Raw genomic sequence first — 16,227 nt, 5'->3', positions numbered from 1 at the left:
AAATGCTTGGTGTACTTCAGACTAGGGTGGGGTTGAGTTACACGGTGCCTTCTGGTGTCACCTCTGCCCTTTCCTTTTATTCAGGGCCTGTGAGAACTAAGTGGCTCCATCTGGAAGTTCTGCCCGATGCTCCGGCACCATAGCAAGCCGTCCAGTGTGATCTGAGCCTCTTCAGAGGGTCTAAATTATTCTCTACAGGTAAGACTGAAAAGCCCATTCTTTTATGCAGTGTTTCTCGGTGGGGATGCTTTTAACAACTGGGGTGGGATGACTGTTCGCTATGCGAGTGTCTCTGGCTTATAGCAGGGCATTTAGCATCCCCAACTTCTAGGCACAAAATGCTAGTGGTGTCTACCTTCCGTCATTGTCACAACCAGCCATCCCCTAACACTCATTTCCCAATAGCACTTGGTGGGCAGCACTGCCCCCACTGAGGACATTGCAAGTGTACTGTGGTAGAATCTAGAATGTTTGCACTACCCGTGGAGTATTTAGGTAGCCAGCTTGCCCTTTATTTATTTTGCCAGCTGATTCTGCAGACCTCAGGTCTGAGACCCACTTTGCCCCATCTGCAGAGGGGTTTTGACCATTGCATTTCTTCCCCTAGAGTGAGATAGTATGGGTTGGGAGTGGGGAAGACAGGAGAAGAGAATGACCAGCTGCTCAGTTATTCCATTCCTGATCCCTGCTGATCACCTAAGGTTGTAAAGACACTCTAGGAGAACTCTCCTAGGCGTGGAGCAAGAGGCCTTAGTTGGCAGGAAACATGAGGAAAACATGGAGATTGAAGTTAAAGAGGAGGTCCTTCATGGAAAAAGGCTGGGAAGATTGTAGGTTGTCTCTTTCGTGAAAAGAAGTTGAGGCTCAGAGATGCTAAGTGACTTGCTAAAGGTTAGACAGCTAGTTAGTGTCCTGGAACTATGGTGACCATGCCATACCAGGACAGTCCCCATTAGTCCTGTTGTCCCAGCAGAATTATCAGCAGTAATCTCTCTCAACCTCAAAGGAGTCCCAATTTGGATAATAAATTTTATGATCACCCTACCTAAAACCCAAGTCTCTCTAACCATCAGTTCATCACTTTTCCCACTATACAACCCTTCCTCTTTCTCTTTTTTTTGTGGTTCTCAAAACTTTTCCTCCTATTTGAGTCTATTTCTCATGTTTTCATAACTTCATCATCCTCAAAGTTTGGGAGGCTATAAATGACAACTCCAAGTCCAGATTGCCTGAACTATGGGGCCGTTGGTTCCTAAGTGGACGAGGAAGCAAGACACTCCAGAAACAGGATCACTTGGGCCTCAGGCAAGTCCTCAGCCTTGACCAAGCCTTAGAAAGCCACCCATGTGCCACATCCTCAGTGCCCAAGGCTGGAGGTGGGGGGTGGGGGCGAGGAATCTGGTGAACATCTGTGATTTTATTTTTAATGAATCCAAGATGAATTGAAAAGAAATGCAGTGTGAAACACCACCCATTAGTCTATGAAAGTCCAGTACGCCCAGATGATTCAAGCATGGTGTTCATATTCTTTGGTAATACTTTGAAATCCTTTGTGAACTATAAAATTTAAGTATAAGCAAGAAAGTGCTTCTCATAACAAAATAAAACCCCTTTTCCTTGTCTGCCCCATGGGGCAAAAAATACCAGTGTCGTTAATGGGTATATCAGTACCACTCTCAAGAATTTCTTTGTGTCATAAACACACAATGCAATTTTGGTAGAGTCCCCCAGCAAGCTATAATCACAAGCTGGGAGGACGCTGGTTCTGCGGCTGTGCTTGGTTTCTTTATTGCTGTTAATTTGCAACAGAACTAAATACCTGTGTAACAAGACCTTCTGATACCAAAGCTCAGTGGACTTGGGAGAAACTGGTTAAAATGAAAATTGGTTCCATATAGAGTTGGGAGAGTAAAATGGCTTCTTTTTAAAGTAAGGAATTTTGCTATTCTGATTTTTTTTAACACCTTTATTGGAGTATAATTGCTTTACAATGGTGTGTTAGTTTCTGCTTTATAACAAAGTGAATCAGCTATACCTATACATATATCCCCAGATCTCCTCCCTCTTGAGTCTCCCTCCCACCCTCCCTATCCCACCCCTCTAGGTGGACACAAAGCACTGAGCTGATCTCCCTGTGCTATGTGGCTGCTTCCCACTAGCTATCTCTTTTACATTTGGTAGTGTATATAAGTCCATGCCACTCTCTCACTTCGTCCCAGCTTGCCCTTCCCCCCCCATGTCCTCAAGTCCATCCTCTACGTCTCCATCTTTAGTCCTGTCCTGCCCGTAAGTCCTTCAGAACCTTTTTTTTTTTTTTAGATTCCTTATATATGTGTTAGCATATGGTATTTGTTTTTCTCTTTCTCACTTACTTCACTCTGTATGACAGACTCTAGGTCCATTCACCTCACTGCAAATAACTCAATTTCGTTTCTTTTTATGGCTGAGTAATATTCCATTGTATATATGTGCCACATCTTCTTTATCCATTCATCTGTTGATGGACACTTAGGTTGCTTCCATGTCCTAGCTGTTGTAAATAGAGCTGCAATGAACATTTTGGTACATGACTCTTTTTGAATTATGGTTTTCTCAGGGTATATGCCCAGTAGTGGGATTGCTGGGTCATATGATAGTTTTATTTTTAGGTTTTTAAGGAACCTCCATTCTGTTCTCCATTGTGGCTGTATCAATTTACATTCCCACCAACAGTGCAAGAGTGTTCCCTTTTCTCCACACCCTATCCAGCATTTATTGTTTCTAGATTTTTTGATGATGGCCATTCTGACCAGTGTGAGGTGATACCTCATTGTAGTTTTGATTCGAATTTCTCTAATTATTAGTGATGTTGAGCATCCTTTCATGTGTTTGTGGGCAATCTGTATGTCTTCTTTGAAGAAATGTCTATTTAGGTCTTCTGCCCATTTTTGGATTGGGTTGTTTGTTTTTTTGATATTGAGCTGCATGAGCTGCTTATATATTTTGGAGATTAATCCTTTGCCAGTTGCTTCATTTGCAAATATTTTCTCCCATTCTGAAGGTTGTCTTTTTGGCTTGTTTATGGTTTCCTTTGCTGTGCAAAAGCTTTGAAGTTTCATTAGGTCCCATTTGTTTCTTTTTGTTTTTATTTCCATTCTAGGAGGTGGGTCAAAAAGGACCTTGCTGTGATTTATGTCATAGAGTGTTCTGCCTATGTTTTCCTCTAAGAGTTTTATAGTGTCCAGCCTTACATTTAGGTCTTTAATCCATTTTGAGTTTATTTTTGTGTATGGTGTTAGGGAGTATTCTAGTTTCATTCCTTTACATGTAGCTGTCCAGTTTTCCCAGCACCACTTATTGAAGAGGCTGTCTTTTCTCCATTGTATATTCTTGCCTCCTTTATCAAAAATAAGGTGACCATATGTGTTTGAGTTTATCTCTGGGCTTTCTCTATCCTGTTCCATTGATCTATATTTCTGTTTTTGTGCCAGTACCATACTGTCTTGATTACTGTAGCTTTATAGTATAGTCTGAAGTCAGGGAGCCTGATTCCTCCAGCTCCATTTTTCTTTCTCAAGATTGCTTTGGCTTTTCGGGGTCTTTTGTGTTTCCATACAAATTGTGAAATTTTTTGTTCTAGTTCTCTGAAAAATGCCAGTGGTAGTTTGATAGGGATTGCATTGAATCTGTAGATTGCTTTGGGTAGTATAGTCATTTTCACAATGTTGATTCTTCCAATCCAAGAACATGGTATATCTCTCCATCTGTTTGTATCATCTTTAATTTCTTTCATCAGTGTCTTATAGTTTTCTGCATACAGACCTTTTGTTTCCTTAGGTAGGTTCATTCCTAGGTATTTTTTTCTTTTTGTTGCAGTGGTAAATGGGAGTGTTTCCTTAATTTCTCTTTCAGATTTTCCATCATTAGTGTATAGGAATGCAAGAGATTTCTGTGCATTAATTTTATATCCTGCTACTTTACCAAATCCATTGATTAGCCCTAGTAGTTTTCTGGTAGCATCTTTAGGATTCTCTATGTATAGTATCATGTCATCTGCAAACAGTGACAGCTTTACTTCTTCTTTTCCGATTTGGATTCCTTTTATTTCTTTTTCGTCCCTGATTGCTATGGCTAAAACTTCCAAAACTATGTTGAATAACAGTGGTGAGAGTGGACAACCTTGTCTTGTTCCTGATCTTGGAGGAAATGGTTTCAGTTTTTCACCATTGAGAACGATGTTGGCTGTGTGTTTGTCATACATGGCCTTTATTATGTTGAGTTAAGTTCCCTCTGTGCCTACTTTCTGGAGGGTTTTTGTCATAAATGGGTGTTGAATTTTGTCAAAAGCTTTTTCTGCATCTACTGAGATGATCATATGGTTTTTCTCCTTCAATTTGTTAATATGGTTTATCACATTGATTGATTCCCATATATTGAAGAATCGTTGCATTCCTGGGAGAAACCCCACTTGATCATGGTGTATGATCCTTTTAATGTGCTGTTGGAATCTGTTTGCTAGTATTTTGTTGAGGATTTTTGCATCTATGTTCATCAGTGTTACTGGTCTTAGTTTTCTTTCTTTGTGACCTCTTTGGCTGGTTTTGGTATCAGGGTGATGGTGGCCTCGTAGAATGAGTTTGGGAGTGTTCCTCCCTCTGCTATATTTTGGAAGAGTTTGAGAAGGATGGGTGTTAGCTCTTCTCTAAATGTTTGATAGAATTCTCCTGTGAAGCCATCTGGTCCTGGGCTTTTGTTTGTTGGAAGATTTTTAGTCACAGTCTCAATTTCAGTGCTTGTGATTAGTCTGTTTATATTTTCTATTTCTTCCTGCTTCAGTCTCAGAAGGTTGTGCTATTCTGTGCTATTCCCTTAATTAAGAGGCCGTTGTACAGACAAGTCTGCCTTCTAATGAGCTCTCTTCCTGACCACCTTGGAAAAACCTATTCACCGACTTCATTTATTCCGTGGTGAACAACACAGGCTCTGGTGCTATTTGACTCTTTCCTCTGGCTGGGGAGGCTGTGTGATCTTAGGCAAGATCTTACTTAACCTTCCTTGGCTTCAGTTTCCTCAACGGTAAAACAAGGGTACTAGTGCCCACCTTATAGATCCTAATCATGTTGCTGTGAGGAGGGAAGACAATAACGCATGTGAAGTGCTCAGTGTAGGGCCTGGTTCATACAGCTGCCATTATGGTTATTTAATCACATGCTTCTGAGATCAGTTATATAACAAGTGCTGCACCAGGTTGTGGGGCTTCAAAAATGAGTAAGATATGGGGCTTTCCTGGTGGCGCCGTGGTTAAGTCTCTGCCTGCCAATGCAGGGGACACGAGTTCGATCCCTGGTCCGGGAGGATCCCACATGCCGCGGAGCAACTAAGCCTGTGCACCACAACTACTGAGCCTGCACTCTAGAGCCCGCATGCCTAGAGTCCATGATCTTCAGCAAGAGAAGCCACCACAGCGCAGTGGTTGAGAGTCCGCCTGCCGATGCGGGGGACACGGGTTCATGCCCCGGTCCGGGAAGATCCCACATGCTGCAGAGCGGCTGGGCCCGTGAGCCATGGCCGCTGAACCTGTGCGTCCGCAGCCTGTGCTCTGCAACGGGAGAGGCCACAGCGGTGAGGGGCCGGTGTACCGCAAAAAAAAAAAAAAAAAAAAGAAGAGAAGCCACCATAATGAGAAGCCCACGCACTGCAACAGAGAGTAGCCCCCTCTCGCCGCAACTAGAGACAGCCTGCTCACAGCAATGAAGACCCAACGCAACCAATAAATTAATTAATTAATTTGTTTATTTAAAAATAAATAAATTTTTTAAAAGAATAAAGTAAACGTTCTGACTTGAAGTCCTTACATTCTAAGGGGGCATAGCAACCATATACGCAAATACTTACGTGGGGCTCTGAGGTGGCAACGGGAAAGAGAGCCTATTGACATCGTGTTGAGTTCTGAAGCATGGATAAAAATTCTCCGGGCAAAGAAAGTGAAAGCGCTTCCCAAGACTGTTCAGGATAGGTAACAATGTACCTGGATGAGTGGAAAAAGATGATAAGACTTTTGTTTTGGTTCCAGACCAATTTTTACAGAAAAGATTATGACTCATTTAAACAGGTAAAACAAAGCCTGCTGTTTGTACATTTTATTCTCTTTTCCCCGAGCCAAGCAAACAGAGCTGGGGACACTGTGACGTCAGGAGGCTTGTTAGGTAAATAGAGCATGTTTCCGTGAGGTCAGAGCCGTCCGCTCTTCTCTCACTGGGCTCTTGGCCCAGACCTGCCCAGAACATTGCCTGCAGTAGAGTGACCCATGATGGAGCCCGCTCTCCAAAGTACTCTCCAAATTCCCTCTGACCTGCACGGAAAGATGTTTGAATAAAACGTTTCACTGTAAACCTTCAAACTCAACGTTTCTAGAAGACTCCTTTGGGAATGTCCATGGCGTTGGGCTTCCTGCCATCTACCATTGACACCTCACAAAAAGTGGCCCTGGCAGAGACAGATCACAGAACTGAGGAAGACAGGTGAGCTCGTCCACAGACCCTTGAATGCTTCAGCTGGCTGGGGCCCAGATTTCCAGAGATATGGACATGGCATTTCAGGTCAAATGAAAGTGGTCGTTTCAGAACTCTCCCCAGGAAAAACCGGTAAGGAGTGAGGAAGTGGGATCATGGAAAGGCACACTGCCAAGAGCGAAGTTGGATAGAAGGTGACTTGGATCAAACCCACAGGGGAGCTTGGAGCTGGTCCAGGCCACATGACAAGGCTGTCCTGAAGGGGCAACACAGGAGCTGGGGTTTTTGTACCTCCCATTGCATCGGACATTGGTTCAGTGCCGCTCCCAGGGGACTTCAGTTCCGGGGCACTCACTGCCTGTGCACACAGGCTAATAGATCCCTACAGCCTCACAGCAATCCACTGTGGCTGTAGGAAGAAGCGCATACAGGCAGGGCCTGGTGCAAAATGAAAATGTGGGCGCCCTTTTTTAAAAAGCAGGGGAAAGGTGCCAAATAAAAGGTACTAAACTAAAAGCTTTTTCCTTTCTTCACAGTCTCTCTCTTGGCTTGTCATCGTTTCTTTTGTTGTTGTTGTTGTTTTTAAATGCCACTATTGAATGCCACTCTAAGTGAAGGAAAATTTAAATTTTAAATCATTAGCATATATTTTACCCCTTTCATTTCAATATTGTGTGATGCCTGTTTTAAATGCAAATATAAGAGCATTTAACGAGTATGCTAATCGCCAAAAATTACACAATTTGCATATTTCATTCTTAGCGTAACAGTGGAAAAGCTGCGCAAAAGTAACTCATCTGCTTTTATTTCATTTCTTGATGCATATGCACATGTTACTAACAGTCCCTACCTTCAGCTTACTGATGAGTAAAGAAGGATTGAAAGGGAAGGGACTATGGGTGGCCTAACCTTTCCCTTTCCTTCTCTGTCATCATTTTTAGCATCAGTCAGGTCCTTGGCTAGGGCAGGAAAGTAATGTGAGGAAGAAAGAACATGAGAGGGCTCTTTACTCATCCATGTTTCTTAGAAACCACCGCCTTCTTTCTGGGTTAGAAGCAAGTCTTGGTTCAGATGGAAAGTGTGGCCTCTTGGTGCCGTCAGCATCCCTCCCGCTCCCCAGCTAACTCAGTTGGAGACAAAACACACTTTCCTTGTACTCGCCTTGAGTCTCTGTGAACTCCCACACATTGAGGGTCCACTGGAATTTGGTGCTCATGGGACCGTCTGTGAGAGTGGAGCAGGAAGAAGGGACAGACACACGGACCGTGTGGATCTCCTCTGTTCGTGTGCATGCTCTGTTGCCCCATCAGAATTCACTTACAAAATGCAAGTTCAAAGGAAAAACATTTAAGAATTTCAAAATGACAGTAGAGCATCAAACTCAGCATAGGGTCCTTCTGAACATGAAGTCCTGGTGACCACAGGGGTCACACACCCCCATGACGCTGGCCCTGCAGGCAGGAAGGCCAGATGCGTGAAAATGGTCAAGGGATCCCAGGGGATGTGGATGGAGTCCTGAGAAAGAAACCCAACCGGTAGGCCAGCCCTGCCCACGGGGAGTTTGTGCAGAAGGAGTCTAGGGCACACAGAGAGATTTGTTTCTGGAGCTATAGCTCCAGAACACAAGCCATGCCAGGAAAGAGGCGACAGCAAGAGACAGGGGACCAAGGAGAGGGAGAAAAGCCAGGGAGCTAGCTGATGAGCACCAACCTGACAGAACCAGGGGAGATCCACGAAAGCAGCCGAGGATCATGGAGGGAAGCAAGATACTGGCAAAGGAGTGTCATAGAACAACTGCCATTTGGACCTAGTCCCAAACCCGATGCCCTGCCCCGCATCCCTCTACACCTGTGAGCTATGCTGAACGAGCCTGGGCGTGGCTCCTTAGCGGGGCAAACCCCGGTGGATGGCCGGGCTTCCCAGTTCCTTCTTCTTGTTCTACCCTCGTGGTAAAAATAGAGACAATTGCTAGGAGTGAGGCGGCCTCCTCCCTCCCCTGCAGAAAACACTTCTGCTTTGCCAAAGCTCTAGGAACACTTTCCCCGATTGTTTCATCATGGAAACAAGCAGGAAACCAGCTACGCTGAACACGTGATATGGAAAGAGGTGAGCGGTGATCCTCCAGCTTGCAGGACACCGGGTCGCTTGGTCCATCTGTGAGACTTTGCAATCCAGCAGCAGAATCCTGTGACTCGGGAGGTGTTTAGCCTCCTTCCATCACCCGTGACTCAGTCGTCTGCGTTAGCTTAGAGCAAGGTTTCTCAGCCGCGGCTCTGTTAGCATTTTGAGCCGGTTAATTCTCCACAATGGGAAACTGGCCTCTGCACTGGACGATGTTTAGCAGCGTCGCTGGCCTCTGCCTGCCAGATGCCAGAGCATCCCCCGGTTACGACAATCAAAAATGTCTCCGGACTTTGCCCGCTGTTCCCTGGGGGACATAATTGCCCTTGGTGAGGATCAGTGGCCGAGAGCATGTGGGGGTTTTACCCTATGCTCTTAGCTAGGTGTATTATTACACTTTTTTTTTTTTTTTTTTTGCGGTACGCGGGCCTCTCACTGTTGTGGCCTCTCCCGCTGCGGAGCACAGGCTCTGGACGCGCAGGCTCAGCGGCCATGGCTCACGGGCCCAGCTGCTCCGCGGCATGTGGGATCTTCCTGGACCGGGGCACGAACCCGTGTCCCCTGCATCGGCAGGCGGACTCTCAACCACTGCGCCACCAGGGAAGCCCTATTCCACTTTTATATTAGCCTGTGTCTGCCTGTCTGAAAGCATCTCTTTGTCACATTTTCTTCCCTGTAGCACCATATCCTCCACTCCTGGCTATGTTAGGAAGGCTTTAGTGGGTAGTCAAGCCACTTGGTGTTAAATCTCTGTGCGCTGTGTCCGTCCAGAAAAGGTTGAGCCTTTGAAGATTGCTGTAAACTATATGCACCCTGAGGCCTAGAAAGATTTTCCTTAGCTCACCCTCCCTTTTCTGTCTCTCCTGGGGTCCTGGCTGCTAAAATCTAGCAAGAGCTCAGCCTAGTCCTGTGTCTTATTGCATTGAATCCTCAAGGAGAAGAAAAATCAGTCTCATAAAATGGCATACCCATGCTTACAGGTGGGGAAATGAGGCTGGAAAGTAATAAACAACTTGCCCAAGACGATCTAGGTAGTAAGTTGAACTTGGGTGTTTTGGCTGCTCATGGGAGACCCTTTTACTTCTAATGATGCTTCTCAACTTTAGTGCCTGTAAGAATCACCCAGGGGAGTTTGTGAACAGTGCAGCTACCCAGGCCTCCCCACAGAGACTCAGTAGGTAGGTCTAGAGCAGGCCCCAAGAATCCGGATTTTAAACCAGTGTCTCCACAGATTCTGATGCAGGTGGTCTGTGCATCTCACCTGAGAAACACTGAACTCCATCCTGCTCCGTTAGGCCATGATTTCTGGTGAGCTGCTGGGGAGGGGAGAAGAAGAAAGGGGGACATACAGGAGAAGGGTTGGGAGCGATTAAAACTATCTGGGTCCCCTCCCACATGCCCGCAGGCTCGGCCAGGTGTCTGCCTGGCAATACTGTGTCCAAAAATCCAGTCGCCACTGGATGCCCCTTGCCTTCTCCTGCTTCTCTGCAGCCAAGGGGCATTTGAATGGCAGGCGGGTTCCCCCAGCTCAGGCCCCAGGTGCCAGGGCCCAGGCCACAGTCAGTCTACCTGCCAATAATCCACAAAGCACTTTCATCAGTTTAGCTGAGTTATGGGAATTAGCCCAGTCATATTGCATCTGTTTGTCCACAGATACTTTCAGAAATCCTTGGCCTTCCCAGGAGACTTTTCCTGGAATCTTTGCCTGCCCTGGCTTGATCATGAAAAACCTGGATCAGCCCGGAAGTTGGATGTCTGCTCATTTGAGCTTTCAACTAGTCTGGTAAAGGAAGGGGTCCAAGACATCTTGGTATGATGTGTTTCCAGCAAAAAATATTAGCACCACATAATAAGAATAATATTTGGAGGGCCCAGTTCCCATTAGAATTTGGCAAATAGAGCCAGAAGATATCCTAGGTTCAGATCTAGTTTAAGGGAAAATAATGGCCGATGCAGGTTTGAGTTTCAGAATTGGGTTTCTTCCAGCTCCCTCGAGAGACCAAAGAGAAAACCTGCAGAGAAGCACAAAACGCTGCTCATTGTACCTGCTACTTGTTTGCAAGCAATTGTGTGTCTGCCCTAAAAACCCCACTGGGTTCACCACACTTTGAAATCAGTCTCCGTGATGTAACACACCTGACTGTTCGCCCACACTTGGTGCAGGGTTCAGTGTCTCTGAATCATGACTGCAGTGGCTGCACTTCTCTGCTTGAACTGTGGCTGCTGGTGGCTTGGCCTTTATTCGGTGAGCCGCAGCTTCAGGAAAGAGCCAGTCTTTTCCTGTGGCACTGGTCTAGCATAGCTATTGTCTTTAATTGTCCTTCTGTGGGCCCACCTTTTCCAGAAAGCTAAATTGGAAGCTTAGCCTCCAATCCTATGGACTGTTCAGAAGACAGGTTGTCAGCTCACCAAGCTGGAACCTGGGGGGACCGAGGTTCAGAGAAGACAGGCCTACCACCTGTGGGGTTTACACATCTCCTCTGTCCCTGGGAGGAGGGCTGCTGGGACCTGTGTTCACTGTCATCGTGTGTGTTGTAATTGCAGAGCTGGCCGCACATGTAGACGGCGGGTAACCCAAGGTGTACATTCCAAGAGGTCTTCCCATGCAGGAGAGTTTTCTCTTTGATGGAGGAGGAAAGCTGAGCGGTGTTCCATGAGCACGATCTGTGCCTTGAACCAATGAAGGGCAGATAAAGAGCTGACATTCCTGAGGACAGGCTTGCTCCCCTTCTCTGATGGGGGGTCACAGTCAAGACTTGAGCAGGCCCCCTCATAACTGGAAAGATGGTCTCTGCTGTGGGAGTGATGTTTCACCAGAGCCACCCTCTTCCTCTCAGATGAAGCAGCTGAGATGATGGGCTACCACCTTCGAGGCTTGCCAGGTACCTTGGCACCTAGAAGGGGCTGCCTTGGACCATGCTCTGGTTGCTAGAAGGGGGTTTCTTGGCAGAATACACAGTCATTCTGTCTTTTGAAGTCATGAGAGTGGGTGGGCCAGGTGAGAAAATTTGGGAAAGCAGCACAAATCCATATTTCCTATTAGAAACACAAAGTCCATCAAATGTGATGGTTGTGAGCTTCACCCGTCCGAGTGAAGGGGGTATTCGTGCTTTCTCTTTGGGACCTAGAGCAGTAGCAGAGGCCTGGATGGTGGCCATTTGCTGGGGCAGGAGGTGGCAGAGAAATTAGCAGCGGTTGTCATGCCCATCGGGGCATCTGGTTGGTTCTTAGATGAGTGGGTGTCTGGTTGTCATTTCCTTGGGATGATGGAGACCAATGGGCTTTCCCACTTGTGTCTCAAACCATGGAGGCTGGAGCTTCCACTCGGGCAGGCTAGTCCCTGGGGCCTGGGTTGACGGATTCAGCAAAATATAAATACAGGCCACCGGTTAAGTCTGAATTTCAGATAAACAACAAATAAATTTTAATATAGTTTTCAGCATATCACTTTAGTATGCAAAGCATTTGTTGTTTATCTGGAATTCACATTTAACTAGGAGGCCTGTTTCCTATCTGTCAGCACCACCTTGGGCAGTCCCAAGTAAACTCGGAAGTTGTTTCTTCAGACTTTATCATCCACAATGAAGGTGAGGTATCCTCATTTTCAAGGAAAAGAGCAGTTTAAGGTTACTTACCTTAGTGTGGGTTTTGAGTCACTGTTTTCTCTCTCTCTCAGACATGGTAAAATGTTAAGCATGGTTTCTATCGTGGACTATGAGAAATAGGAGATTTTGTCCCCAGGGAAGGAATTTCCAGTCTCATTCCTACAACGCTTCGTGGAGCTGTGGGTTCCTCTCATTCATGCACTCTGCTCTTTTCACTTGGCAATCTTTCCATACAGAAAGACCTTATTCATTCCTTTTTACGGCATCATAGTACTCCAATTGTGTGGATTTGTACAATTTATTTAACCAATTCTATATTAATAGAAATGTAGATTGTTTCTGATACTTTGCTCTTCCCAACGATGCTTTACCGAGTGACATTCTACTGTGTCTTTTTTGCACCTGTATGATTATATGTATATACTTCTTTTTTTCTGCACCCATCCAATAAATTATCTGTAACATAAATTCCCACAAATGCTCTTGCTGGGTCCACAGGTGTATGCATGTGTAATCCTCATGGATTCAGACAAGTCACCTGTCATAGATATCGCACTGACCACACCTCCTCCAAGGGTGTAGCATTGCCTGTCGTGACTACTTCCTGAGGCTTTCTTGGGATGAGGAAGAGGCTAGAGAGTATGGGTAGTTGTTTAATTAGAACATTGTGTTCCCCAACACACTGTTCCCAGAAGTTACCATTGAAATTCTTATTTCAACTCAAGAAGGGAATATTTTTATTTTTTAAATTATAGCTAAATAAATTAGGACTCTTTTGGCTGCAAGTAATAAAATACAGTTCAACTCAGCTCGGTGGGGGATAGGATAGTGAGAAAGGAAGGGAGGTGGTCATCCTAAGGACAAGGATATAGCTCATGGTACCAGAGGCAGAAATGCAGCCACGCGCCCAAGTTTGCACTTGGAGAGGGTCTGCGTGAGTGACTCAGTGTGTGTGTGAAGGACTTTGACTCCGAACTTCGGTCAGGCACCCACCCCAGGTCCAGGCAGCTGTGAACACTAAAGCATCATGTTGTCCAAACTGAAATCTGGAACCTACTACCCTGAGTGAGCAGAGAGGCTGGGCAGATATTCCAAATGGCATCGGCTACAGCCACAAATAAAATGATTTATCTTCGTCACTTTAATAGTATAACAAAGAGGATTACAAAAATAGAGCAGACATGAAATGAATTCTGAGTGCCCAATACATCTCTCATGTAAATCACTCCGGTCGTTTCTGAGGTTATCATATGGCAGAAATGAGGCAGGTATGAAGTGGACAAATTCTCACCTCTGCTACTGTTTCTATTCAGCACATAGTTTCCTAATAACTGGGTTATCAGAGAAGCTTTTTAGAGTAAAAAAAAATTATTTTAACATTTTTTAAAACAAAAATTTCTCTTTCATGGGTTTCCAAAAAACAAAACAAACAAACAAAAAAACCCCCCACAGATTTCAGGCTGGCCTGTAGAGCATATTTCAAAGTGATGTGTGATGTCACTTTAGGAAAGTGAGCTGTTTCTTTTTTCAACCTAAAGACAAAATGGCCAGGGAGAAAGCAGCCAAGTCTCTGAGTAATCTTATTGAGGGTTCAATTTTCTAAGTATGACCTTATGCTAGCAACAGCTCCTAAGTAACAAGAAAACAAGCCAAGCTAGGAAGTCTCGCTTCTGCAAGACAAGAGACTCCAAGGCAGCAAAGTCTAAAGGTTAATTCTAGTTACATAACAGGAATGAGTCCTCAATGCCATCAGAGATTACAGACAGCTAAACGGTCACCCGCTCTCTCCCTACAGTTTTGAAGCTCGTAGGCTCTCACGGACTTCATCCACCCCACACCTTCCCTTTACTCTCCCTTCCTGCCTTATTTCCTTTTTTTTTCCCTTTTATTTTCCATTCTATGCTGTATTAGTCAGAGTTCTCCATAGAAACAGAAGCAATAACCTGAAGACATGTATATATGATTTATTATAAGGAAGTGGCTCATGTAATTAGAGAGATGGGCAGGTCCTAATATCTGCAGTGTGGGTAGGCAAGCTGGAGACCCAGAAGAGCCAGTGATCTAGTTCCAGTCCAAGTCTGATGGCCTGTGAATGAGGAAAACTGATGGTGGAGTCTGAAGCAGGTCCAAAAGCTGACAGGCCCAGGAAGAGCCAGTGCCTCGAGTCAAAAAGCAGAAAAACACCAATGACCCAGTTCAAAGACATTCAGGCAGGAGGAATTCTCTCAGACTCAGGGAGAGTCAGTCTTTTTGCTCTGTTTAGGCCTTCAAGTGACTGGATAGGGCTCACCACATTAGGCAGGGCAATCTGCTTTACTCAGTCTACTTACTTAAATCATTAAAATTATAATACTTACATGTTAATCTCATCCAAAACCATTCTCACAGGAGCACCCAGAATAGTGTTTGACCAAATATCTGGGCACCCTGTGGCCCAGCCAAGGTGACACATAAAATTAAGCATCACAGTTGCCTTTCTATTCTCTTGTGCACAGGCCACTGCTACATGCTCCTAAGACAGGGACCTTGCATGTCATCTTTTCTGTGTCCCATTTCTCCACTTGTTTTTATGGTAAAGTGTCTAGAAAGGGAAATCTAGACTCACTGTCTGAAACGTCTCACCTCTCACTATTCATCCCAATGGCATTTGTCATCTGTCCCCAACTCTCCATTGAAATTGATTTTCTTAAGAACGTCCATAATCCAATCGTCAAATTCTTTCCTCTCTTGCTTTCTGTAACAGCACAGCATCCTGAATTTCCTCTTACCTCTCCAGCCCCTTCCCTTCTGTGGCGTTCCCTGGGGGCCCACTGGCTTCCTTTCCTACTTTATAAGCTCTGTCCACTAGTGTCATACTTTCCCTGGCTTTAACTACCAGCTATAAACACAGACTCAAAATCTGTGTCTTCAACATTAACCTCACTCTGAATCCCAGACTTGTATGTCACTGCTCATGGATTCTCTCTCCACTTGACATTCCCCACATGAAACTGGAACTGAACATGTCATTAAATTCATCATTTTCTCACAGATTTAATTCTTAATTGCCTCTTTCTCATAATAATACTATCATCCACCCAATCTCCTAAGCTTCTACCTGGGAGACATTTATAACAAACACTCCCTCTCCCTTGCCTTCTAATTCCAACCAGTTACTATGCTCTATCCATTCTACTCGCTTAATACCCACCTCCTCACCTCTCCATTGTCTCTGTCATGGGCTTAAACCGGACCCTCCTCATTTCTCATCTAGACCCTAGCAGAGCTTTGTAATGGATTTCTCTCCACCACCCTTCCAGACGCCTTTTCAATTCATCCACTAGATTCAGTGTGATTTTTGTGAGAAGGAAATGTGATCACGTTCCTTCTCAGTTAAAACTCTTCAAAGTCTTCCCCATTGTCTTGAGGATGAAGTGTGGAGACAATTCAACAGTCCAGGAGAGAGGCAATGAGCTAAGACAGTGGCAACTGAGATGGAGAGATGGGGGGCAAGGGAGGGGTATGGAGGTCCTAAGGAGCTAGAAAGGACAAGATCCCATTACTGATTAGATGTGGGGAGTGGGAATAACAGAGGCGCTAAGGAAAACTCTCCAATTCTGACTTGGAAAATTGAGTGATCACGGCCTCGTTCTCTGAGCCTGGGAATCAAGACCTTCCTTTCCTCATGGACAACAGCAAGTTGACTTACCTGGGTGGGGCACCACGTCTGGGGAAACAAGGCCTCAGGAAACCTGTCAGTCTGGGCAGAGATGAGTCAGAACCTAGTAAAGAAGAAGAAATAAAGATTAATACCAGATGGGAGAAGGAGGCAGTTGAAAGTCCCTATAAATAGCATCTAAGAACTCGACAGGAGTGGAAGGTGCAGAAAACAGTGCCTGAAACAAAGGCCTCTTCTGCCAGGAGGTTCCTAAAAGTTCGCTGACAAAGACCAGGAAAAGAACCAGGGCCATGTGCTCAGCAAGACATTACCTAAGTGCAAAGGGGTTTAAAGGACTTAGAACTCTGACTTC

At 45.2% G+C, this 16,227-nt stretch overlaps 1 protein-coding gene across 1 annotated transcript in view; it reads left to right on the top strand.

Moving 5' to 3' along the window:
* Positions 1-16,227, top strand: part of NEDD9 (neural precursor cell expressed, developmentally down-regulated 9) — a 295,481-nt gene that overhangs the window by 151,733 nt on the left and 127,521 nt on the right. Inside the window, exon 6 of the mRNA XM_079935496.1 lies at positions 85-198. The gene's annotated coding sequence lies outside the window, so the exon portion shown is untranslated. The remainder of the gene's footprint in view (positions 1-84; positions 199-16,227) is intronic.

This window comes from Stenella coeruleoalba, assembly GCF_951394435.1.
Source record: "Stenella coeruleoalba genome assembly, chromosome: 10".
Lineage (NCBI taxonomy): Eukaryota > Metazoa > Chordata > Mammalia > Artiodactyla > Delphinidae > Stenella > Stenella coeruleoalba.
This window is presented reverse-complemented; position numbering and strand designations above follow the sequence as displayed.